Source organism: Lonchura striata, chromosome 11 (genome assembly GCF_050655825.1).
Source record: "Lonchura striata isolate lonStrDom1 chromosome 11, ASM5065582v1, whole genome shotgun sequence".
Lineage (NCBI taxonomy): Eukaryota > Metazoa > Chordata > Aves > Passeriformes > Estrildidae > Lonchura > Lonchura striata.
The window spans coordinates 25,064,355-25,089,421 of NC_140713.1; the positions used below are offsets into that span (position 1 = coordinate 25,064,355).

Below are 25,067 nucleotides of genomic sequence, written 5' to 3' on the forward strand. Positions count from 1 at the left end.
TAGGAACTGCTGGCAGCCTGATCTTCCTGTTGGTGACCTCGGTTCAGGTGGGATTTAGGCTGTTCTGGGGGGCACCAAGAGCTGGGACAGGGACACCAGGACTGCCAGCTGCAGCTGGGGTTTTCCCCTCCTATCAGGCCATTTCCATTCATTGCCTCTGAATTTCTCCTGGGTTTTTGTGCCGTTGTAGGAATAAGGTGCTTTAGCATTTTTCCTTGCTCTCTATCCCCCCAGTGAACTGCAAGGCTCTAAATATAGGTCACCCCAGGCAATTAGGGAAGAGCTGCTGGTTTTGAAAGATGGAACAGGCCGGAAGCCCAGTTTCCAAATGAGTTATCAGGTGAGATGCTGTTTGGCCTCAGCCGGAGTGATTGACAGGGGGTCTGCATGTTCACAGATACATTATTTAAACATGGGGAGATAGAAGAGATCTTCTGCACTAATTACTTCGAAGGCTGTATTAATCACAAGACACTTTAATACTCAATCAATACGTGCATTTGTCAATGACCCTGTAAATCTCCTCACTTCTCTGCTGTATGGCAAAAGTGTCATTTGACATCTTCAGGGGGCTGGTTTTGTGCAGCTGTTGTCCAGTAAAATATATGTTTTGCAAAGTCTTAGTTCCAGTGTTTAAAGTTCAGTTTGAGAAGTGGAAATAGGAAGAGGATAGATATTAGGGCAGCTGTGTAGCTGTGTTTCAACCACTGGGTCTTTCTTTTTGATGTGAACTGGGCTCATACCTGCTGAAAGGGACATTTAATGGGGCATCCATGGATTCTGGCTTCACCTGAACACTGGCCCATGGTGGCAGAACAATGAGGTCTTTGCCATTCTATGTGTGGTAACTGGATGTGTGTATTAATGGGAGGCTGACCCTAATATCTTTCAGATGTCAGGGACATGCAATTTGGTAATTTCATCAGAGTAAAGGAAGAAAGTAAAATAATGTCTTCAAATTCAGACAAGATTGCACTGCAGCCCAGATATTCAAAGCGGAAAAGAGCCATGATGTTGGTTTTCAATAAGGAATTGAACTGGAAGAGGGAAACTGAGAGGAAAAAAGCCCTGTGCACTATTAACTCCCGGCTAGTTGGAGCTGTTTACTTTTTCTAGAGTTTTTCCAGCTGTTATCCTGTTGTTTGAGCAGATATTTCTCACAGTCCCAAAGGAACTGTACAACTAATAATATTCTACCTGCCTGCGTTTGGGATTTTTTTAAGTGAGTCCTATGGGTGGTTTGCTCAGTTGCTGATGTGTGGCAGCCAGAAAGCAAAGCTTGGTCCTGGGCTTGGTCCCAGACTCCTGAGGCTGGAAGGCACCTCCGGACGTGGTCCTGTCCAGCCTGAACATCTGTCCTGCGCTGGGGAGCCCAGAGCTGGGCTCCAGCCCAGCCCCGGCAGTGCTGACAGAGGACACAGGTGGGGTCGGCTGCCCCTGTCCCTCAGCCTGTGCCAGGGCGCTTCTGGCCCGGGTCAGCCCCGTGGCACCTGTGCAGGAGCCCTGCGGGTGCCGGGGCCCGGCCGTGCTGCTGCCCTGCTGCAGGCTGGCCCTTGGCCTCTCTGGGATTGCAGGGCTCCTCCCGGCCCGCCCGGGCTCCCCCGGCCAGCACGGCAGCCTGGCCCGCAGCGTGTCCAGCTGCTCCACGGGGCTCTGCCCCTCCAGCCCTGCTCCGCACCAGGGGCCGCCCTGTGCGGGCTCTCAGCAATCCCAGTGCACCGGGCAGCATTCTCCTGCCAGCTTCCTGCATTTCCCCCCAGTATTCCTGTTGGTAATTGTTACATCATTTGTGCTTTGCGCTCCGGCCTTGGTATCAGATCTACAGATCAAGGTTTGCAAATATTTAGACCATTTTGTTAGTCATTGCATGTGACCCTTTTCTTTATAATGAAAAAGGTTTTATCTTTAAAAATCCCTTTGTTGGGTCAGTACTTCATTTCCCCATCCTTGGCACAGCTGTTTGGGCTGGCACACAAACCCATTTTTTCATATTCTCTACTGTTGTCCACTGTTGCATACATTATATTCTTCAGAGAAATTTCATCTCTGCACTCCTTGCTGTGGAATCCTCCTGCAGAAATTTCATTGGCAGCGTACAAAAATTGCCTTTTCCCATTCCAACTGCCCCTGTCTTAGTCACTGCTGTCAGATCTGAAGCTGCTCAGCTGCAGAGGGAGGGGAGTTTAGTGCTTTCCCTCTGCTCTCAGGCCATTTTTCCTATGCTTCTTTTTATTCTTTTATTTTATTTGTGGTCCCTGTCATTCTGTCGGGGCAAAGGGGTAAAGAGATTTGACACTAAGTGCGGGGAAATGCTGTATCTGGAATCTATCTTCCAGACGGCAAAAGAATAAAAATTCATGGCAGGACAGCGGCTGCTGCCACGTTCCCTAAGACATATTGCAGGTAGCGTTATTTATTGTGGCACGGAGTTCATGGAAGTGCTACCTCAAAGCACCCGGAGAGATCCTAAAAAGCCCATCTCCCATCAGGTGCAGCAGATTTACGGCGCTGTGCGCCGCGGGGTCAGAGCGCGGCGCGGGAGCCGGGGCCGCTGCGGGCGGGCAGGGCCGCCGAGCCTGAGCGGGGGCACAGCCCGAGCCCCTGGGGGGACACGGCCCGTCCCTGTGCGGGGACACAGCCCGTCCTTGTGCGGGGACACTGCCCGTCCCTGTGCGGGGACACAGCCCGAGCCCCTGGGGGGACACGGCCCGTCCCTGTGCGGGGACACAGCCCGAGCCCCTGGGGGGACACAGCCCGTCCCTGTGCGGGGACACAGCCCGTCCTTGTGCGGGGACACAGCCCGAGCCCCTGGGGGGACACAGCCCGTCCCTGTGCGGGGACACAGCCCGTCCTTGTGCGGGGACACAGCCCGAGCCCCTGGGGGGACACAGCCTGTCCTTGTGCGGGGACACAGCCCGAGCCCCAGGGGGGACACTGCCCGTCCCTGTGCGGGGACACAGCCTGTCCTTGTGCGGGGACACAGCCCGAGCCCGTGGGGGGACACAGCCCGTCCCTGTGCGGGGACACAGCCTGTCCTTGTGTGGGGACACAGCCCGTCCTTGTGTGGGGACACGGCCTGTCCTTGTGCGGGGACACAGCCTGTCCTTGTGTGGGGACACTGCCCGTCCTTGTGCGGGGACACAGCCTGTCCCTGTGCGGGGACACAGCCCGAGCCCGTGGGGGGACACAGCCCGTCCCTGTGCGGGGACACAGCCTGTCCTTGTGAGGGGACACTGCCCGTCCTTGTGCGGGGACACTGCCCGTCCCTGTGCGGGGACACAGCCCGAGCCCGTGGGGGGACACAGCCCGAGCCCCTGGGGGGACACAGCCCGTCCCTGTGCGGGGACACAGCCCGTCCCTGTGCGGGGACACAGCCCGAGCCTGAGCGGGGACCCTGCCCGTTCCCCTGCCGGGACCCGCGGCCGCACCTTTCTGCCCCGCTGGGCAGCCTCAGAAGGGCCCGGCGGGCGGCAGCACGGCTTCCACCACGGATCCTGGGGCAAATGAGGAGTCCTGACTCTCCCAGTGAGGAAGTTCCTGGTTGTGTAGGCTCTAGGAGTGAGGGGCTGCACATTTACACTTGGGTTCTCAGAAACCTGCAGGGTGGCAAACCAGAAGTGTTGGATCTCAGAGGTCATTAAAGACCTCTCAAACTATACAACTATAGTACCAAAACCTCATTAATTCTTGCAGGCCTTCTGGACATTGGTTCCCCCTTCCTCTCCTCTGGAGCCCCTGTTTTCTCACAATTTTTGACAGTTAAAGAAAACTCTCATCTTTCAGTTTTCGGAGTTCCAGCACACTGACCATAGTAAACATGAGAGCAGTTGGGAGCAGCAAGTATTCAGTTCATAAACCCACATAAAATCAGATGATGTTAGCTAAGCTAATAGCAACTGTTCTCTGGGTGGTTTTCCTAACCCTGCCATTGCTTCTTGCAGAACTCCCAAAGATTCAGACTTCTGAAGATAGAGGAACTTGTTGTCAGTGGCACAGGATCCTGTATCTTATTATTAGAGCTTTGTGGTGCCTTCTTTGGTGATGGTAACAAGCCATGCAGTTTTCCATGTTTTTTCCAGCAGTTTCCCAGGATTTATCTCATTGCCTTCACCCTGTGCCATTGCCTTGCCGGCCATTTGCTGCTGTTAGGTTGGAATCATGCAATGGTTTGGGTTGGAAGGGACCTTAAAGCTCATTCCGTTCCACCTCCTACCCTTCCCCTATCCCAGGCTGCTCCAAGCCCTGCCCAGCCTGACCTTGCACACTTCCAGGAAGGGGAAGTCCACCGCCTTTCTGGGTTGTTCCCTTTCAAGCTCCAGAGCCGAAATTTGTCACTCGGCTGCAGGGGAGGTGTGGGAAGCGCCGATGGCCGGGCGGCACTCAGAGTGACCTCTGGGGCCAGTGCCCACTGCCGAGGGAGCTGCTTCTGCTGGTGCTGGAGCAGGGATGTGAAGGGTGCTCCTTTCCACAGCCGACTTGTCCTCCAGCCAGCTGGAGGTTATCAGGGCCGGAGGCTGCTCCCAGCCTCATAAACCTCGCGCTCTATTCGGAGTCATGACTCTGCCACTGAGCCGCCGGTGCTGTTCCGTGGGACAGCTAATCCCTCAGCGTGCCTGCTGGAAGCTGCTGTATCGATTTCTGCCTCTCTCTAAACCTCCGTTGTGTTCAATGCTTGTTAGACATCTGAAGGAATATCCAGTGGGCTCCAGGGGCCAGGGAGTGGGGCACAGGCGGCAGCGCCAGGGGACGTGCCAACACAATGGTGGCAGTGGGACCTCTGAGCCCCGGTAAAACCCTCGGACAGGATTTAAACTAGCGTGGCACCGCTGGCTCACTCTGTAATCATTGATAAGTAGGTTTTTATGTCTTGGGCTCAGGGGATTTGATAGTCCTCTGGGGCAGGTTTAGGGCAGTGGATGCCCTTTGCAAGCTGTGCCGAGATGCAGGTGCAAGGGAGCAACTGTTGGGGACTTTTCTTCATTTTACTCCCTGTAAATCACAAGAAGCCTCTGAATTCCAGGCCCCTGTTGGCAGGACGTGCCTGGCTCTCTGGAAGCACATTTGGGCCGGATCTGTTGGATTTCCAGTCTTTGGGATCTGTCACCATGCTCAGTGTCACCCTCTGCCACGCACCCTGGTCCCAGACTGACACAGCTCCAAAGAGCTCCTTTATGTGGAGAGCAGTGGATGATTAGGGAGGTTATGTGGACACAGGAATTGAAGCTTAGAGCCAGGATGAGAGGGCTGAAAGAGGCAAAAAGAAGGATTTAGCATATTTTTAATTAAAATAACAAGCTAGGACCTGTCACTACATAGATTCCTTTGTATCCAGAGTTCTTTTCTCTCTTTTCATCTTTGACTTTTTAGATTAGGCACTCTCAGAGCAGGGATCACACTTTCCTCTGATCTGGAAAATGCCTGGCATGCTTTGAGGGCTGGTATTGTCTATGCAATAATTAAATAACCACAGTTTTGGTCTCATTGCTGTCTAACTCCTATCTGCCATCATCATGAGATAGTTAGTGCTTGAAATAATCACACCTAGCACTTACATTATACTTTTGGTTGTTCACAAATGAATTCTCATACCACTCTGAGATCAGAACTGCTACAGCCGCTCTGTGAATTTGGAATGAACACACAGATGTAGCTTTTTCTCCTCAAAAGTGGTGATGCCTGCTGTGTCATGGTGAGCTGCATAAACACAAACCTCCTCCCAGTTTGAGCATTTTATAGTAAGTAGGGCATTAGGAAAAGTAGCTGATATGTAATATTTTTTATTTATGTTAAATTAGTAGATTGAGCCAGATTTTGCTCTATTAAACACAGATAGGCTGGTTAAAAGTGACCCTATCAATCAAAAAGGTGATTGTATCACATGATTTAAAATTTGTTCCAACAATGGCACAACCCAGAAAAAACAGATCTTTAAACAAAGCTTGACCCTCCGTCCATGTAATTTAGCATAAAACCTTGAAAAGAAGCAAAGCAAACTGAAGTAATTGCAAAATACAAATTTTAATAGACCTAATCCCCGGGAGGATCTCTGTCAGGGGAGTTGAATTTGGATGTGTTTGTACAGATGAGTCTGAATGGCGCTTGAGTGCCGGTGTAGAGCTGCTGCCAGGCCGTGCTGGGAAAGGTGGTCCTGGTGCAAACCGGGAGCAGGAGATGTGCTGCTGGAGCCTGGAGGTTTCCTGAGGAATCACCTTCTGCTTCCTGCTTTCCCCCGTCTCGTAGTGCCCACTCCCCTGGTGTGTGTGTTGCTGGCTTTGCTCAGTGACCACTGCTCTGGGCACAGCCGCTGCCCACGGGCATCCTTCCGCTGCTGCGGGCTCCCGCCCCAGCAGGCCACGAGAGAGGAGGAAGCAGAAGTCTGTCACTCAGACCTCTGCCATTAATTTAGATTTTCCACTGTTCCTTATGTATCTGCATGAGGTAAATCCTGAGTCGTTCTGGATATTGCATTCTCTGTTGGCTGGTGGCTCTTTCCTGCCTTAATTCCATCTTTCTGAAGCACCACCCGGGGCCCCATCAGGCCTCATGTTTCCTCCTTGTCTTTTCATTTTGCCAAATCCAGCCTTATGTGTTGGTACCACTCTACAAAATACACTCTGACTGCTTATAGCCTCATCTTGGCCTTAGGATTTTACTTTTTCACAAATTCACCAAGGTGGGAATCCAAACACCTTCCCTGTCTCTGGCTGGCGGATGCCCAGCTAAACAAGATTCAGCAACATAACTTTACTTTTCATATAATATTTTTTTCCTTAAACTACTTGCAACTGCTTACAGATTTATTAATTAATTTTCATGTTCCCTGGGCACAATTCACAGGGACTTTGCCACCCAGGTGTGCACCCTGTATCTGTGTGAGACCACCAATGTTTGATTCTGATCATGCCTGTCTTCCGCGTCACGTTCCATTGCAGACGACTTGGTGAGACTGTCCTGCGTTTTCTTTTCTGAAGCTTTCAGACATGGCAAGTTTTGCCACTTAAGTATTTTCATCCGTCTGATTAGAGGTTTTGTTCTATTTTAATATTTGTCAAGCACTAATGGTCGCCGGGTGTTGCTTTTAATTGTAACATCTGCTCCGGCTGTAGAGGAGTAGAAATAGTCTCAGCTCTGTGCATAGGTCAAAGACTTGGCCACTTTTTTCTCTCAACTGAGTACAGGCAACTTATTTCTCCAAAGCTGCTGGTCTAAGCCAGCACTTTCATTCTGGAGATGAAAGGTGAGTGCCAGGTTGTGGGGCTGCTGAGCCTCTCCATCTCCTTTCCCCATTAGCAACTGGGAGCGGAGCGAGCAGGTGGAGCAGGCTGAGCGTGCCTTTGCAACACCACCTAAAATCACGTTTGATTTCCTCCCTTTGATGGCATGTTCTCAGTTATCTCGCCACGACTGTGATCTTCTCCAGCTGCATGGCCCTTTAAATCCCCCATTTCAAATAGGAAGGAGAAAGCGATTTGGTGGAGCCCTTCCCATCCTTCGGATCCGTGCTCTTATTAAGGCTCATATCTATTACTTTCTTCCTTTCTGAAGGAGTCAGCTTGATTCAGTACTTTTGGGACTTGGTGACATTAATGTATCTGTTTTATGTAACACGGAGTCATTATTAACAGAATCCTAGATCATAAAAAGAGGGCTAACGAGAGACAAGGAGGGTTTTTCCCCTTGAAGCTCGTAGCAGCGGTGCCGTGGAGAGGCCGGGGTCAGGGAGCCGCTGCCTGATTGGGCGCGCGGCCGCCGCAGTGGCATTTCTGCAGTTTCATCAGAAAGCCCAAATAATCCATGTGAAAGCGCAGGGTTATTTACAGGAGACACATCTGCACTGCCGGAGCCGGCGAGGCACCGGAGCATCGCCTTGGCTCTGGGTGTTTGTGCTGGGACACTGCTGCTGCTGCTGCTGCTGCTGCTGCTGCTGCTGCTGCTGCTGCTGCTGCCGCTGCTGCTGCTGCTGCTGCCGCTGCTGCTGCTGCTGCTGCTGGGCCCTTGCTGCTGCTGCTGCTGCTGCTGCTGCTGCTGGGCCCTCGCTGCTGCGCAGGAGCCGCAGGCACGGACAGAGACAGAGAGTGTTAAAAAGAGAGCAAGAAATGACCTGAGGAGGGCAAAGTGGCAGGGACCTGGGGGCTGCTTGGTGCTGCTCTAGGAAGGAGTAAGGGTGAGAACTTACACTGATGTGTGCACTGCTGGGCAGGGCTGCTGCTCCCCTCTGGCACCCCAGCCGCTCTCCCAACATGGAGCCGTTCCTGGCAAAAGCTTTTCATTTTCTGTGTTTGAGCACAGGCTGCCCCTCAGCCAGGAGGAGAAATTGGAGCTGAGCTTGTGGGTCTAGGAGGGCTCTGACCCAGAGAACCTGCAGTGAGAAGGGCCGAAGGTAGCCAACGGGAGCTCTGGTAGTCTCCTCATCCTGGAATCACAGAATCCCAGACTGGTTTGGGTGGGAAGGGCTCATCTCATTCCACCCCCTGGCATGGCAGGGACACCTGCCACTAGCCCAGGGTGCTCCCAGCCCTGTCCAGCCTGGCTTGGACACTTCCAGGGATGGGGCAGCCACAGCTGCTCTGGGCAAATGTCCTTTGGGATTGTCCAGTACCTCAGAAGGCTGCCGGGAAGCAAGCAGGATGTGGCAGAGAGATTACCAGCCACTTCATTTGTTCGGGATTAGAATTTAATAATTTTTTCTGCCTTCAAGTTTTAAAACTTATATACAGGGAGCTGGAATGCCTCTTTTGCTGTTTATATAGGTGTTTTAATATTTCTCCTTTTCTTAGTAAATGGTTTTGTTTTATATAAATTGACACATGAGTATTTGGGCAGCCCCAGAGCCACAGCCCAGGGCCACAGCCCAGGGCCACAGCCCTGCCTCCTGAGCCTGCACAGCCACATGCTCAGGGCTTGCTGGGTCACTTCCCTGCCTGGGGATCCAGCAAGGATGAGTGAGCTTTTTCAGACCATTCCATGACCCAAACCTAGAGGTCGAACTGGTGAAATCTTGAGATACTCCCCATCTTGGAAGTCTGCAGACTCTGAGAGACACTCAGAGAGCTGATGCACTCAGGTGAGGTGCCGAGCTGGTTTCTAGGTTAGGAACTCCAAACCCATGTCCATCCTGCTCTCTTGATTTAGAATGAATTTTGTTCTTAATTTTAAATATTAAGTAAAACAAACCTATCTGATACTTCTTTAGTTACGTGTCTGTTCCACCAAAGATTTGACAGACAAACTCTTGACTATTGTTCTCTTCTGCACACATAAGAATTCTCTTTTATATCTGTTTTCTTTATTCTGTTCCTGAAAGGAGAATAGTCATGAGCACAGGAGCTCCCCCTCATCTGGGGGGACTGGAGTCAGGACACATGTTGTCAGGAAATCACCTCTCTTGCTGGTTCATGACATTTTGCAGCTGGCTGAGAGCTTAAAGCAGTGCCTGGGCTTCCTCTCTTCCCTCTCAGCAGTTCTCCTTGTGAGGGACGGTGTAAGGAATTAATGTGCTGTAATTCTGCTCTTTGCAGAAAGCAGATTTGTGACAAAGGAAGGACAAGCCTGCAGCTAAGCTTGCTGTGGGGACCACTCCCAGATGGTGTTTGGCTTTGGAGCCCCGTGGCCAGGCTGGGATGTGAGCCCGGGCCGTGAGGTGCCACAGTCGGGTGCAGAGCTGGGGGTAGGTACATGGTTAGGGTTAGAGGGGTGGGAAATAAAAATAAAACCCCTGTCGTGGCTAGGAGTTGAGCTCCCTAAAGTGCAGGTTAGACAAAAACATGGATTGAGTAATTAGAACTGATGTAGTTCCTACTTTCCATGGAATTCTGGTTTCTGAAACTCAGTGCTTTCCACCACAACCACAAACACTGGGGAAGGATTTTTAATGAAAGGCTGAGCTGGCTGTGGCTGCCAACAGGAGCTTCAAGGAAGCCACCAAGTTGGATGAATAAAACCTTGCCAACAAAATCTTGGGTCATCAGCTCTGGGCTTGGGTAGGATGGTGGAAAACCCCTGTCAGGACCCCAGGGGTGGGCCCCAAACCCAGCGCTGGGCTGAGTTTGCAAATGGCTGCATTGGTTCTCTGGGCAAAGCACATCAGGACTGCTGGAAGTGTTCAGTGTGAGCCCTTCTTTCCATTTGCTTTGAGATTAGACTTGGCCACAAGGTCACAGCCTAGGGGGAAATTTTGGAACAATTTTCAAAGCAGTTAATTTGGATATTTTTCAAGTATTTAAATGCAAATACAAATGAATAAATAATTTATGCTTGCTTTAACTGAAAAATATTTTTGTTTAATAATACACAAATTGTCCCACATTTAGTATGGGCTGTCTGTGGAGCAGCTGGCAGCTGGGAAAAGCAAGTTCTAAACCTGGGAAAGGGGCCACGTAGTGCTCAGTACCTTCCCAGTTGTGTTTACCTTTGTATCTGTTGCTTTGACTGGGCTGTTACGGGGCGAAGGAAACCGTGACAGTACAATAATATGCACTTAAAAAAAATTATAGAACCTATTACAACGTTGTTTAAAAATCATTATTATATTGTAATGGAGTTAAATGCTGTGTTTATGTAAGGCTTTAATTCCTGAGGAATTCCAGACTGTGGGGCCAGGCTAATGTGACAAAATACTGAACTTGGAGATGTGTGTGTGTGTTCACTGCAGAGCAAAGGCTTCTCTGCTGCAGGGACCCAGACATAGAGGGAAATAATTTATTTTCAGAAAAACCATTTTTAAAAGTTTGCAAAGCTATGTTAAATGGAAGAAATTGAATAAAAGTGAAGATATTCTAGAAAAAGCAGAAAAAATAAAATCATTACATTTTGTTAGCAAGGTTTTCTTTTAAAACAGAACTTTTTTAAAAACCCCACACTCCAAATGAAAAGTTTTGCCTGGGTCAAATGAAATATTCTTATAAAATTCAAAATATTTTTGGTCTTTCTTCAGGAATAGAAATGTTTCCATTTAAGATGAAGCACTCTTTTCAGGGTCCAGGTTGGATGGTCAGTCAAAGCAGTGGATTCATATCCCTATATCCAAAAGGGAGGAGGCTGTACTGGGGCTCCCCGGGGTCAGTATGAGCCGTGCTGGGGTGCGGGGGGTCGGTGAGTGTCCTGCCCCTTGTCCAGCTGTGCCATTCCCTTGGCACGGCCAGCGCTGCCGGGTTGGGCAGCAGCAGGTGGGGCTCCTGGTCTGGAGCTGTGAGCAGCCCTGTCCGAGCTCCCCCCTTCCCATCTCATCACGCTTTTACCTCCTGTAGCATCCCTATCCCAATCCCAATCTGGAGTGGAGAGTAAATAGGTTGTTGTGGGGTTTATTTCTACTTCTATTCTCTTTAGGTTCAGCTGGAGAAAAGAAGGCTCTGGGGATACATTAGAACCCCTTACAGTGCCTGAAGGAGCTTAAGAGATCTGGAAAGGGCTTTGGAAAAGGGCCTGGAGTGCCAGGACAAGGGAAATTGGCTTCCCACTATCAGAAGGCAGGGATAGGTGGGATATTGAGAAGGAATCCTGCCCTGTGAGGGAGGTGGGGCCCTGGCACAGGTGCCCAGAGCAGATGTGGCTGCCCCTGGATCCCTGGCAGTGCCCAGTGCCAGGCTGGATGAGGCTTGGAGCAGACCAGGGTAGTGGAAGGTGTCCCTGCCCAGGGGTGGTAGGGGGACAGGGGGTGGAATGAGATGGGTTTTTAAGGTTCCTTCCCACCCAAAATGTTCTATGCTTTCATGGTTTATTGTATATGTCAGGAGACAAAAGCCAGTGATTTTGGTGACATGGTGTGAGTTTCAGAGCACATTTGTCCTGAGGAGCCATGCAGAGGGACATCAGAGCAGCATGAGGAGACTGGCTCCTCCTGCCACAGGCTTCCCCATAACTGGGGGGAGAATCAATCTCCCTCCTGGCTCCTACCCCTCCATACAAGGCAGAGTGTGTGTGGTGCCAGAGGTGACCCCACCTGGTGTCCTGTGTGTCCGAGGGGCTCTCCTGCCCGTCAGCTCGGGCTGGAACACGGCGCTGGCTGCTCAGCAGGGTCTGGGGGAGCCCAGCGAGTCTCAGGCTTGGGATGAAAAACAAAGACTGACTGATTTAAAACAGCGGTGCCAGAATCCTAACAAGATTATTTAACTTTTAAGGGGGGTGGGAGAACTGTTTTTCATGCATTTTTATTGATTTTCAGTATCGTACAAAACCCAGCCATGTGCAGCAGTACCACAGGAAAAGATACAATCATTGAAAACCAATTACAGCTCCAGCAGCCGCCTGTGGACCGTGGCTGCTCACCCAGCCCCTCACTCCTGCTCAGGCCCTGTCAGATGCACACTCAGGGTAAAAAACCTTAACAGCCAGGATTTCAAATGTACAATTCCATGTCCTGCTGCAGTGCTGTGCTGGGGGATCTCCTCCCCCAGATTCTGGCGGTGTCACGCTCCCCTCTGGCCTCAGTGGCTGTTGGTCCATCCATCCTCTTCCCAAGCCAGGAGGCTGAGCAGGACGTGACCCAGAGAGGCCCCAGTCAGCCCCAGCAACCAGAGCAGCTCCTTGTCATACAATCTCAGAGTGGTTGGGGCTGGAAGGGACCTCAGAGCTCATCCTGTCCCACCCCCTGCCATGGGCAGGGACCTTCCCCTATCCCAGAGTGCTCCAAGTCCTGTCCAGACTGGCCTGGGACAGTTCCAGGGCTGGGACAACACCTGGCGACATCCTGATGTGCCTCAGCCTCTCCGTGGAGGATCTGTGTCCTGTCCCAGTCCCTCACAGAGCAACCCCAGTGCTCAATAAATGGCTTCATTTGCTGCGTGGAGCAGGGCTGTGCTCTGCAATCGATGGCGGGTCTGTGCTGGGGGGACATGGGGACACAGGCCCAGCCACGTGTGTGCCAGCCCTCGTAAGCAATGGAGTGTAAAAATCCAAATAACCAAAAGCCTCTCCAGCACTGTGAAAGTTTTATGGTCATTTTTCCAATTACATAATAGAGTTCATAATCTGTTATGAATTAGCATAAATCAGAATCAGCCCACAATTAAGAAAATAAGTTAAATTGCATTTTGTAAAGCATTGTTCTGTCTGAACATTTGCTCTCATGCTGCTAACCTGACAAATTCAGTAATTCATGACATCCTCCTTGGAATCAGCTGGAATTACTGAGGTTTTACAACAGCCTTTATGTACAGGTTATAACAGCCTTGGGTACTGCAGACAGGCTGGTTTCAGGAAAGCAGAGTGTCCTTCAGAAGCCAAACTCCTGAGTGTGTGTAAGGTTGGGTACTGGGAGAAATTCCTTCCTGGAAAGGGCTGTCCAGCCCTGGCACAGCTGCCCAGGGCAGCGGTGGAGTCCCCATCCCTGGAGGGATTTAAAAAATGTGTGAATGTGGCACTTGGGAACATGGGGCAGTGGTGGCCGGGGCTGTCTCCACTCCCATCTTGGCATTCACAATGCTGGCAGGAGGGCAGGATGGCAGGGAGGGCAGGGAGGGCAGGAGGGCAGGAGGGCAGGAGGGCAGGGAGGGCAGGATGGCAGGGAGGGCTGGGAGGGCAGGGAGGGCAGGAGGGCAGGAGGGCAGGGAGGGCAGGACGGCTGGGAGGGCAGGAGGGCAGGATGGCAGGGAGGGCAGGAGGACCCGTCCCTGCTGCCACGCTGCGCTGCCTGGGCCAAGGCCGTGCTGCGCTCTGTTGCGCAGCTCCGCAGCAGCGATGCAGCGCCGGGTGTCAGCGCTGGGCCGCTGGTCGCTGCCCACTGAGGTTCTGTGGGGGAGCAGGGAGTGGGGCAGAGCCCCTCGCCCGGCTCACTCACACGCGGCATCCTTAGGCCAGGCCCGCGGCTTTGCCTCCTCCAGCGCCTCCACGGGTATTTCTGACAAAGAGAGCGAGTCCGTGAGCCCTCACTTGTGAAACAAAGGCCTAATGACAGCTCGGGCTGCCCCGGCTGGCAGTGGCTGTAATTCTTGGCAGGGTGTGACATGCCCATCCTCTCGAATTTGGCACGGTGCTAATTGCGATCAGACGGGAACAAGTGGCCTCAGTATGTGGGCACGTGGTGGGACAAAGGCAGCGCCCGAGCCCCGGCCGCCAGGGCAGGTGCTGCCCGCCCTGGGCAGGCGTCGGGACCCCTTGTCTGCGTGCTGCGAGGGGACTCGGGCTTCGTTCCGTGTGGGCTTTGTCACACGCTCTTTCTTTGCCGTGCAGGAACTCAGCTGCGGCACACTCAAGGCAGCTGCTGCTGGGAAAGCTCCCTGCCGTGCTGGGAAACCTCTGTGCCCTGCTGGGAAACCTCCCTGCCATGCTGGGAAACCTCTGTGCCATGCTGGGAAAGGTCCCTGCCATGCTGGGAAAGCTCCCTGCCATGCCAAGAAAGCTCCCTGCCATGCTGGGAAACTTCTGTGCCATGCTGGGAAAGCTCCCTGCCATGCTGGGAAACCTCTCTACCATGCTGGGGAAGGTCCCTGCCATGCTGGGAAACCTCTCTGCCATGCTGGGGAAGGTCCCTGCAATGCTAGGAAAGCTCTCTGCCATGCTGGAAAGCTCTCTGCCATGCTGGGAAAGCTCTCTGCCAGCTCCAGCTGGGCAGGAGGGATTCCCATGTCATTCTGGAGTCCAGGAGAGGAGCTGGCAGGACCAGGCACAGGGACAAGTTCCTTCCAGCACAGTACCCATTCCAGAAATCAGTCCTTTTGTGACAGCTTCAGAGCCATTTCTGTCCACCCATCCATGCCCCACCCAGGGGACATGGCCTGTGCCCCCAGGGTGACACCGGGAGCAGGACAGTGAGCCATTTGCAGGCACATTCCTGGGCAGGTCGAGAGCAGCTTCAGCAGCCCCTGCCCACCTGCATCCATCCCAGAACAATGAAAGGGGTTTCATCCCGTTTGCAGTTGGATTTGGAGGATGATCCTCTGAGGTGGGGGTGTTTGATTTCTCACAGCCATGGCAAAGCTTTCCTTCTTTCATCAGTCAGTCAGAGGATGGAGTCAGGTATTCACCAGGAACTAGCCTGGTAGTAGCCAAAGGATGGTTGTCACATCTCAGTGCCACCTCTGAGATGGGGGAATCCAGGCTCAGAGCACCTGCCAAAGTCCGAGGAATGGATCCCATTATATGGCCCCTGACACAGATGGGCACTGGCACTGGGGCTCCAGTCTGAACTCTGGGTGATTTGGCAGGAACTCCTCTCTCTTAACTTGACTTTGCTGAAAAACTCTGTGTGTTACCCTCATTACCTGGGTGTCACTTTGCTTTCTCCTCTTGCAAATTATTCATGACTAAGCTGAAGCAGTGCAGACTTTCTGCTCCATCCCTTGCTAATGTTGTGTTTGTGCCCTTTTTTCCCTGTCTTTTTATTGGGAATTCACAGGAAGATTAATCCCTCTTACTCCATGACAGTTTAGTTTCTTTAAGAACCTTTAGTGAGCGATGTTCTAGAAAAGCTTTTAGAAAATCAGATTCCACTGTATCAGCCCAAATCTCCTGTATTAGCAGGGCTGGTTCCTCATCAGATGACGGATCTGTGCATACAGACTCTGCTCTTGTCTTCCAGGCTCTGCCTGAGGTGTGTTTATTCATTGCTGCTAATTCTGATCAGTCCCAAGGTATTCTACCCTTCTGCCTGTTCTGGAAATCAGACTTGGTGGTCTGTCATTCCCAGGGTCACTCCTAAAGCCTTTTGTAAAAATTTGTCACCTTCCAGTCCTCAGATGCAAAGGAAGAAAGTTCAGCAATTTCATCTTTGGGCTCCTTGAGGAAGCTCTGACGGCCTCTGGTGATTTGTTGCTCTGGCATATGAACCTTGCTGACCCCTACACAGTGAATGGCAGTGCTAGGAATTAATTTAATTTTGCTGCTGTGCCCTTATCTTTCTTAATTCCCCCCTTTACTCCTTGCCCATCTATCAGCAGCTCTGGGTGACAGACAGGCTTCCTGCTTTTGTGTTGGGGAAGCTTTTATTAGCTCTACAAACTCTGATGATTGTTCTCCAGACCCTGTTTTGCCTTGCCTTATTGTGGGTTTGCACTTAAGTGTGCTGGGTTTATATCCTTTTCTATTTTTATTGTTTGGAAACAACTTCCATTTTCCTGAAAGTACCTTTTTTATTTCAGATAACTTCCTTTTTCCGTTGGTTTCAACCAAGCTTTGAATGTGTGGTGGTTTGGCCTTTCCCCTGGTGTGTCTCACACATGCTTGTGTCCCACGGTGTTCATAGAATGCCAGGATGGTTTGGGTTGGAAGGGCCTGAACGTTCCCATCCCACCCCTGCCAGGGCAGGGACACCTCCCACTGTCCCAGGCTGCTCCCAGCCCTGTCCAGCCTGGCCTTGGGCACTGCCAGGGACCATGGGGCAGCCCCAGCTTCAGGCACAGAGCACAGACAGAGCAGCAACAAACTGGGCAATAGCAAACAGCATTTCCTGAGAGTTCTGTAATTTCTAGTTATAGTTTCCTGACAGCCACAGATGTGTGACTGCAGCAAGAACCACCACTGGAACGGGAAAGTTCCTGGCCCAAAAACCTCCTGGCATCAGTTGCATGACACCTCGTGGTCAGCTGCCCGCCAGGTGCCAAGCTGGGCACCCTAAAGGAGGGCTTTCCTTGGGAAGCAGAACACTCTCATCCATCAGGCTGTTCCCCTGACTCTTCACTGCTTGTTTTCCTTCCTGATGTCTCTGCTCCCCTGCTGGCTATGTGAGCAGCCAGACTGGGCTGCACTGGTGAGAGCAGAAGAGGCCACAGAGCTTCTGGCTTTGCTGATGCGAGTCAGTCTGTGGCACAGATCAGCATGGGGGTTCCTGTGGGCAAAGCCACCTACAGGTAGTTAACAGTCTTTTCCCTATGAAGCCAAGGCTGGGAGGTGCAGCTTTGCAGTAGGAGGCAAAGTATACCTGTCAGAAGGGTGCTACAGGTCAGCCCTCAGGGACATGGAACAGCTGGGAATATTGGCTGAGTTGGTACTGAACACAAAAAATACCAATGAACTCTATGCTGTACCCAAACTTCTGTTTCTTTTGCTGCATTATTCTAAATCTTTCAAAATACATTATATTCTTCCCATTCTTTTATTGGCAGGCTTTGATCTGGAGAGTACTGAAAAGTACTGACTTTTTCTGGTCTGAATAGGAACCATCTCCCCTGCTCTGCTCATCAGCACCAGATCCTGCAACATCTCCACGTTTCCACAGTGAGGTAGGAAGACCTAATTTTCATAAGCCTTGTAGAAGTGATTTTTGTGTTGGTGGCCCTCCTGGGATGTGTAATGTAAATCACCTGGATTAGGAGAGATGTGATTACATGTAACAGAGCTGTTCTCAGGCAGAGTTGAGGGTTTGTGCTCCCTGAGCTGCAGGGTTTGCTCTCTCCTCCTTCTCCTCATGGTGCTGTGGCTTTTTTTAAATGCCACCTGCCTGAAATGTTTCTGAGCACCTCACTCGCTGGCCAGTAGTGTTGGCTGCTCTTACTTTCAGTGAAAATGTGTTTTTTGAACAAGGCCACCAATAGATTGTATTTTTCATACATGTCTACAAAGCCTTGCCAGGCTGCAGCTCTGTCTGGGCTGGTGAAGAATCATCAGGGCTCTGTTGTTTATTTATGTGGTCCTTAAATGTTAGTTTCTGTCATTAAAGAACAGGCCAAGTGATTAGTGCCCTTGACTTAATCTTCTTAGCAGGATACTGTCCCTTGAACGTCTGTCCTAATCAAACAGCCATAAGGAAGGATGAGGAAAGGGTGAGACTCCTGATCTGGTTCATTTTCCATGTGAATTGGTGAAAGTAAATCATATTTGGATGGTCTGTTACAATTCATAAATATGAGTTTCTCAAATAGATGGTAAATGATGTGCTGACAGGAAACACACCTTTCTGAACATAGGACAAATACTCCTTTCTTTCCTACCAGTATCTCCACCATGAGATTTGGCACTGGAAAAATACCTGTGGTCCAAGTGTAGTAATTTCATTAAAAATTATTTTGTGTGTAAATAGACTTCAGTGAGTTACTGTGAAAGTACCTGTTTTTAATACATTGTATATACTTAGTCATTATAAGGTCATTCATAATCCCTGGAATACTTGGTATTGCCAAACTAACCTTGATACTGGTAGCAATGGAAACATTAATGGCAGATTTCAAAAAATACTCATCAGAGTTCTCTATCTTTATGGAAAACTGAGAAATGCAAAAATTGGAGTTGGATTTTTTCTGTGTATTTATTTCTTGGTGGGGTTTTATCCTTTAAAGACTTCTTTCCTCTTCCTACATTTTTATCTGAAGTATTTTGTTTACAACACAAGTGCACACTTCAAGTTCTTGAGAATCATCAGACTTATAAATGTAACAGAAACCTGGGCAAATTGTGTGACAGGCAAACTCTCATTTGCTTTGTGCTCTCGATATCTCAGAGGATCCTGAGGAAAGAGTCTACTTTTTCAATTTAGTTAGGAAATGTTCCAGGACTTGGTGTTCTTTGAGGGGATGAGTAATGTTCTTCAGGTGTTATAAACTGAATCCAGAGATTTTGTGGAGGAATGGCAGTGCTGAAATCCCACCTTCCCTGGGGTCAGTGTTCTTGATTTTGATAAGAGGATGAGGGGGGGAACAATGGATGGAGCACAGAAAGGACAGAAAAGCTCTGAGAAGGAGGGACAGGAGCAAGTGGAGGGGGTTGCATGGGGACAGTTGGAAAGATTTTGGAGAGATAACGCTTTTGGCCAGTTGTGACTTTCTCACACTGTGATGTCCTCACTGATTTTATTGTATTGGAGATTGCAAGTTTTATTTTAAAATGTATAGTGCCTGCAAAAAAACTCCATTTTGGGACCAATCTGTGTGCTGTTTCCATTAATGGCAGTGGTAGGAAAAAGTGGGATTGTGCTGTGGGATGGATTCCTGCCCACCCTCAGAGCTTCATCAGATTGAGCGGGGCTATGGGGCTGTGAGAAGGTGACACAAACTCCAAAGAAAACCTGGTACAGGAGTAACACAGAAGAGATGAGTGGTGAGTGCCTCGGAGAGCTTTGGAGTGATTGGTTTGAGCACCTCAGTTAATTAAAACTGCAGGTTAAATTGTGTTGAAGGGACATACACAGGTGATGAAAAGCAATGAGGTGAGTGTGGAAGGACCTCACACAAGTAGAAAGAAGACAAGGAGAAAGCCTCCAGAGGATAATTACTCTTCTAATGTCCATGGGAAAACTGCCTTTTGTTTAGCATAATTGTAACTTTTAAATCTGTACAGCTGGTACAAGTAGGTACAATTTTATCTTGCCAAAGGGCAGGATATTCTGAGGCTTATGTGCTTTCAGAAGAGACCCCAGGCCTTAACCAGCTGAGGGAGAAAAATCAGCAATTTTGGTTCTGTGCCAGTAGAACACACTCTGTTCACTTCCCCTGTAAAAAGGAACTTTCTTCTCCATGGTAGTCAGAATGGTTTTTGGTCATTAACCTGAAGGCTTTGATTTCAACCTGGTGAGGAAAAGGCCCTTGTTCATACTCTGTGATAGTTTCATAGATGTAATTATGGGGTATTATTTTAATTACTTGTTTAGGGGCTAATTGCTCTTCCATAAGTGCAGAGGAAGGGAAGAATATGGGACCAAGGCTGTATTTCAGGGTGCAAGAGGGTATTTGTTACTGTCTTTTAATGCACATCTTGATCTTCTGGTATAAGAATGTAACATATTTTTAGTAACTTTCCTCTATTTTATTTCAATACCAAGAAAAATGTGTTTGCAGCTCATCACCTGAGTGATATGCTGGCATATGAGAGACAGTTCTCATGTAATTTTCCAAAATAATTTTTAACTAGCACAAGGCTCTTTCAGAAGCTGCCGTGAAAATGTGGTTTTATTTCAGCAGCTCCAAATCCCATTGACACCACCTCAACAGTCCAGCCACGGTCAGCAGGAACCTGAGCACATCTCAAACATTTGGCCCTGGCACAGGTGCCCAGAGCAGCCGTGGCTGCCCCTGGATCCCTGGCAGTGCCCAAGGCCAGGCTGGACAGGGCTGGGAGCACCTGGGACAGTGGGAGGTGTCCCTGCCCACAGGACATGGGGCGGCACTGGATGAGCTTTGAGGTCACTTCCAACCCAAACCATTATTTAATTCTGTGATTTCACCATTATTTGCTCCTTTACAATTAAAGCTTTAATGATAAGGACTGGTGGAAGTTTTAGGATAAATTTTGAAGGTTCTTAAGGGATTTGATTTGTTTATCTAACTGTGGAGATAGATTGAAGTCCATTAGAGTAAGATTATACAGCATGTCTTTACCAGATACAAATTGGAGAGGTTTCCTCTGACAAGAGTTTGTTGTTGTTTTCCTTGCTGAAAAATGTGGACGTGTGGCAGGTGTTGAGAGATCTTCTTCAATTCCTGCAACAGATAAAATCTTTCTGCTGTCTGTCTGTGATTCTTAGCTGATGAAGTCAGCTGGAAGCCGTGGGATACCTCACAGGACACAGACCCTGGAGCCTTTGCCCATGGACCCAGCCAGTGTAAGAGCTGGGTACACAGTGACAAAGGAGCTGCAGCCCATTTCCCTTTTCCCTGATTACATTTTTGCTTCCCAGAGGTACAAATTACAGACTTTTGGAGCTCAGAGAGCTGTGCCAGTGACACATTTTTGGGGATGCCATGTCGGGGGCAGGGAAGGGTGTCCCTGGCTGTGCGTGTGACCCCACAGATGAGCACACTCAGCCTGGGCATGGAGCTCTGGGGGCAGAGGACATTCAGATTTGCCTAAAAATCCTGTTGACAAATACATAAGTTGTGCCTCTGTGATATTTAAAACCCACACACATCATTTACAAATAGAAATCATACAACATAGATTATTTCAGTTTTTCTCTTATTCGGTCAATTCTGATAAAAAGGCCATGCTTGGATTAAATCTTTTTATTCTCACAACCATGTGACACTTTAAGGGACGGTATCATTTGTGAAATAATCTGTTTAAGAAATAACACAGGAGAGGAGGACACCTGAAGAGCCCCGGTGTCAGGTCCAGCATCCTGGGGCCAGGTCCAGGACCGTGGCGGAGCCCGGTCCGTGCTGTCCCCTGTGGCCACCACACCTTCCCGTCAGGGCTGCTGCTGGAGGACACTGCTGGGCCAGGGCAGAGGACCCGTGTGAGCCAACTCGAGTGATTTTAAAAGTCAAGTGATTTTAAATCTTCACGGGCACTGCAAGTTGTTTCCAATTAAAGCCCATCGAGTACCAGAGGGGAATTCCGGCATTACCGGCAGCCGGAGCAGGGACAATGAGCACCGACCTCTCCTTCTGACCAGTCGCTGGTATTTGTTTGAGGCTCTATAAAGACAATGCTACAACATCTTTACACACACCACCGGCTTTGTAGTAGCTGTTTCCTTGGAGCCTTGGCACGGGGAAGGACACGCATGTCCAGGCATTTTCCAGGTGGCAGGATTTCCTTCTCCTCTACTCCCGGCGCCACGAACCCCCTCCTTTCAGCCCCAGCAGCGTTTAAATAGATCATTTGTTTTCATTATGGGTTTTTGCATCCCCGTCTTTCATTGCTGTTAATGAATTTCTAGGGTCCGATTGGGAAACAAAAGGCAAACCAGAGATGAAAAGGCTGTGACAAAGGAGCGGGCTGCGCTGTGACAGGCTGTGCCCCGCGTGGCCGCGGCTGCCGGGCTGCCGCCGCCCGGGCAGCGCTGCTCGCTATGCTAATCTGCCGGCGGCGTTTAACATTCCGCTCAGGTCTGAGCAGCTCGGCAGCCGGCCGCGGGGAAGGGAAGGAAGGGAAGGCAGGGAAGGCAGGGGAGTCAGCCTGGCAGCCCCGCGGCCGTGGCACATCCCGGCTCCGCCAGCGCCCCGGCCCCTCCGCGCCCCGCTGCCCTCCGCCCTGCTGGGCACACGCGTACCTGCCGTCCGCACCATCCGGAAAGCTTTCCGCAAAGCTGGAAAACAGGCAATGTGCAAAAGCCACGTATGATTGGCTCCTTCCTCTGCCTCCGCGTCCCCAAAGATTCCCACTTTAATAGACCATGTGTTTCTGCTGCTGGAGAAGCCCAGAGTGTAACGTGCCAAAATCCAGCAACAATGAAGTCAGACGGAGTTGAGCATCCAAAACAAAGGGACGGCACTGCTGTAGCTCACTGACAACACAGCAGTCACAGGATGGTTTAAATTTCCCTTTATTCTCTCTGCCCACCCAACCTCAGCCCAAGAGAAAGCCAACATTTATTAAAATCCATCCGTTTGGGACAGCAGGTAGATGCCCAGGTTGGAAGGAAAGCTTGCTCCTGGTATTCCCGATGACCGCCACCTTTCCTGTGTGCTTGTGAGCTGCAATCCCCAGCTGGAGCAAGGGGTTCTGATTTCCAGGATTAAGGAAGGAGTCGATTCCAGAGACAGTTTCCATGGTCAGGTCCATCAGGTCCTGCAGCCACAGGAGAACTTAATTCCTCTAGCTCCCTTTCCTTTGTTTTCATAACGTCACAGTAGTTCTGGAGAGGCGTCTGGAGAATCCTCAGCTCCGGCTTCAGCCAGGGGATTTCAGAAGTTGGTGTTTTCAGGGCAGGTCAGATGTGGACAAAATCAAGTCTCCACCTGACACATAAGCAGACAAAGCTGTTTACCCTCTGAATTATAGCAGAGCTCCATAGTTCTCTCTTCTGTGGTCTCATGCTCCAAGCAAACTGCTCCTTGCAGTTCTCTCTCCTGGTGCCAAGCACGTATTCCAGCTGCAGCTCGGCAGCGCGGGGAAATTCCTTCCAAGTCCCTGGCAGAACAGTCGGCGCTTTCTCCGGAGCTGCAGGCTTGATTGTCCTTGATTATTTTATTTCTCTGGCTCTGATCCAAGATGTTCCCTGTCATCATTTCAGTGTCTTTTCTCATAATCCCTTTTCTAAACATCATCAACAATTAACTGATTCTCTCATATCTACAAACACATGCACACACACGCAGGCGCGCGCGCACACTCCGCCGAGCCTCATCAGGGTCTTTTTTGCCTTTAAGTATAAGAAATTACAGCTTCTCATTAGCTGAAGAGCATGTTTTGAAAGGCTTTGTGTTTACTCACTTTGCAAGTGATGCTGGCGCTTTTAATTATTCTCCTTTTGCATATCATAAGCGAGCAGCGAGCTGCTCCAGCCAGCCCGGGCGACGCGTATTCCCAGGAAGGCAGGAGGAAGGGATCGCGCTTTACCTCACTGCTGCTGCTTTCTTCCCTTTCTGTCAGCCAGCCAAGGAATCCCCCCAAAGCTCTTACGTAGCAGATACCAAAACCGTGAGTCACTTTTCGCTCCCGAAGCAGTAAGTCCATCGCATCTCTGTGCAGAAGGGCGAGGACAAGGTTGGAATCTCTCCAGGCTGCCGGCATGCCCCGGCACCAGTTCTCCAGCGGTGACTTTGTTTTTCCTGCTCTCGCTTTTTCTCCTCGCCTCTCTCATCTCTTCATTCCTTTTCATGCCATTCCCATTTTCTTCCTTCCTCTCCATCCATCTCCATTGCTGGCAGCAGCAAACCCAGCCAGATCTGGGTCTCTCTCGCCTTCTGTAGGGCTTTTTTCTCCTTTTTTCCCCCCCTGTATCTGCTGCAGCCTTTGGCTGCTCACTCTGCCAGGTTGGATCACCAAAGACACACGACTCGCTCACAATGAATAATCAATACAGATATTGATCTGCGGAAAATGTTTGTAAATTCCTGAAAGGGGAATCGGGAACAGCGGGACAGGGAGGCTTGTGGGGGACGACAGGGTGCTCCAGGCTGCAGGCAGCGCCTGGCCAGAGCCCGCATCCTGCCGCCTCCGAGGTGACGGGTGCTGGAATGCGCGCGGGCGGTGGCGGGTGTGTGCGGGGGCTTCTGTATTTTCATTTCTCTACAGCTGCTTCCCCCGAAGAATCGGGAGGCGAGCAGCTGAGAGGCCCCGTCGGTGCCATGCCTTGGCTGCGCTCCAGCACTGTTTTGTTTCCATCATCACACGCCACTTTGAAATTTGCATAAATACAAGGGTTATTTTCCCTCGTGCCTCCAAAAAGGTTTAAGAAGGTGGGAAAGTGTTTCCGTATGGAGAGATGGCTGGGTTTAGTCATCATTTTCAGGATTTACTTTCTAATCCATGTATTTGTAAGAAAGGGAGCCAGAGATGAAAATAAAGGGCAATAAGAAGGACACGAAGAAGACAGAAAAGCTGTTTGAATGTAGAAGAGCCTTGGATTGCAAAAAAACCCTGTTCTCTAGTGCGGACCTGTGTGTGTTTGGTTTGTGTGGATGGAGAGCCAGGTTAGAGCTCTTCATCCAGGACTCTTCCCATCTCCCTGTGGACAGGTCTGCCCTGGTCAGGAGCTGGGGATGATCATGGTGCTTTAAGATTCTCTGAAGGCCGGAGTCAGACCATCGTGAGAGCATCCTGAGCCTGTGCGCAGGAGCCACCTCCCACCTGCCCACCCATCATCTGACCGCCTGTGGGGTGTGTGGAACACATGTGTAGCTAGGGACATTCACCCAGTTTGCTCCTGGCATGGTCAACCTCACTCCTACTGCAGGAGTGCCCTTCTTGTGTCTCTTCCACCTCATCTCTGGTTCGCCGTCTTTCTGGGGAAAGACACATACCGAAGGTGTCAACAGACACAGCATTGGGATCATTCAGTATTCAGCTCCTTTCTAATACTTGAGGTCAGCCTCAAGTATTATGGAGATCCAATGGCGATCCCGAGGGCTGCTGAGGGGTCTGTGGGGCGTCTGCAACACCGGCCAGACCGGGCGGCCGTGCAGTGCCGAGCTCGTTGCCCGGCCCAGGGCTGCCCGAGGTGCTGCTGGCCAGAGCAGCCAGCAGGGTGTTCTTGGACAGCTCCTGGGCAGTGCAGCCCGCTCCTCCCTGTGCCCCGGGCCCCCCTGCACAGCCCGTGGGTGTGAGCACAGCCCCGGGGGTGTGAGCACGGTGCTGTGGGTGTGAGCATGGCCCTGTGGGTGTGAGCACAGCCCTGTGGGTGTGAGCACAGCCCGTGGGTGTGAGCACGGTGCTGTGGGTGTGAGCATGGCCCTGTGGGTGTGAGCACAGCCCGTGGGTGTGAGCACGGCACTGTGGGTGTGAGCATGGCCCTGTGGGTGTGAGCACGGCGCTGTGGG

General features: G+C 50.7%; 1 long non-coding RNA gene across 1 annotated transcript in view; it reads left to right on the forward strand.

The window, feature by feature from the left end:
• Positions 1-24,605, forward strand: part of LOC144247072 (uncharacterized) — a 278,729-nt gene extending 254,124 nt beyond the window's left edge. Inside the window, exon 4 of the long non-coding RNA XR_014957769.1 lies at positions 17,037-24,605. This is a non-coding gene — a long non-coding RNA (uncharacterized LOC144247072). The remainder of the gene's footprint in view (positions 1-17,036) is intronic.
• Positions 24,606-25,067: the final 462 nt, after the last annotated feature.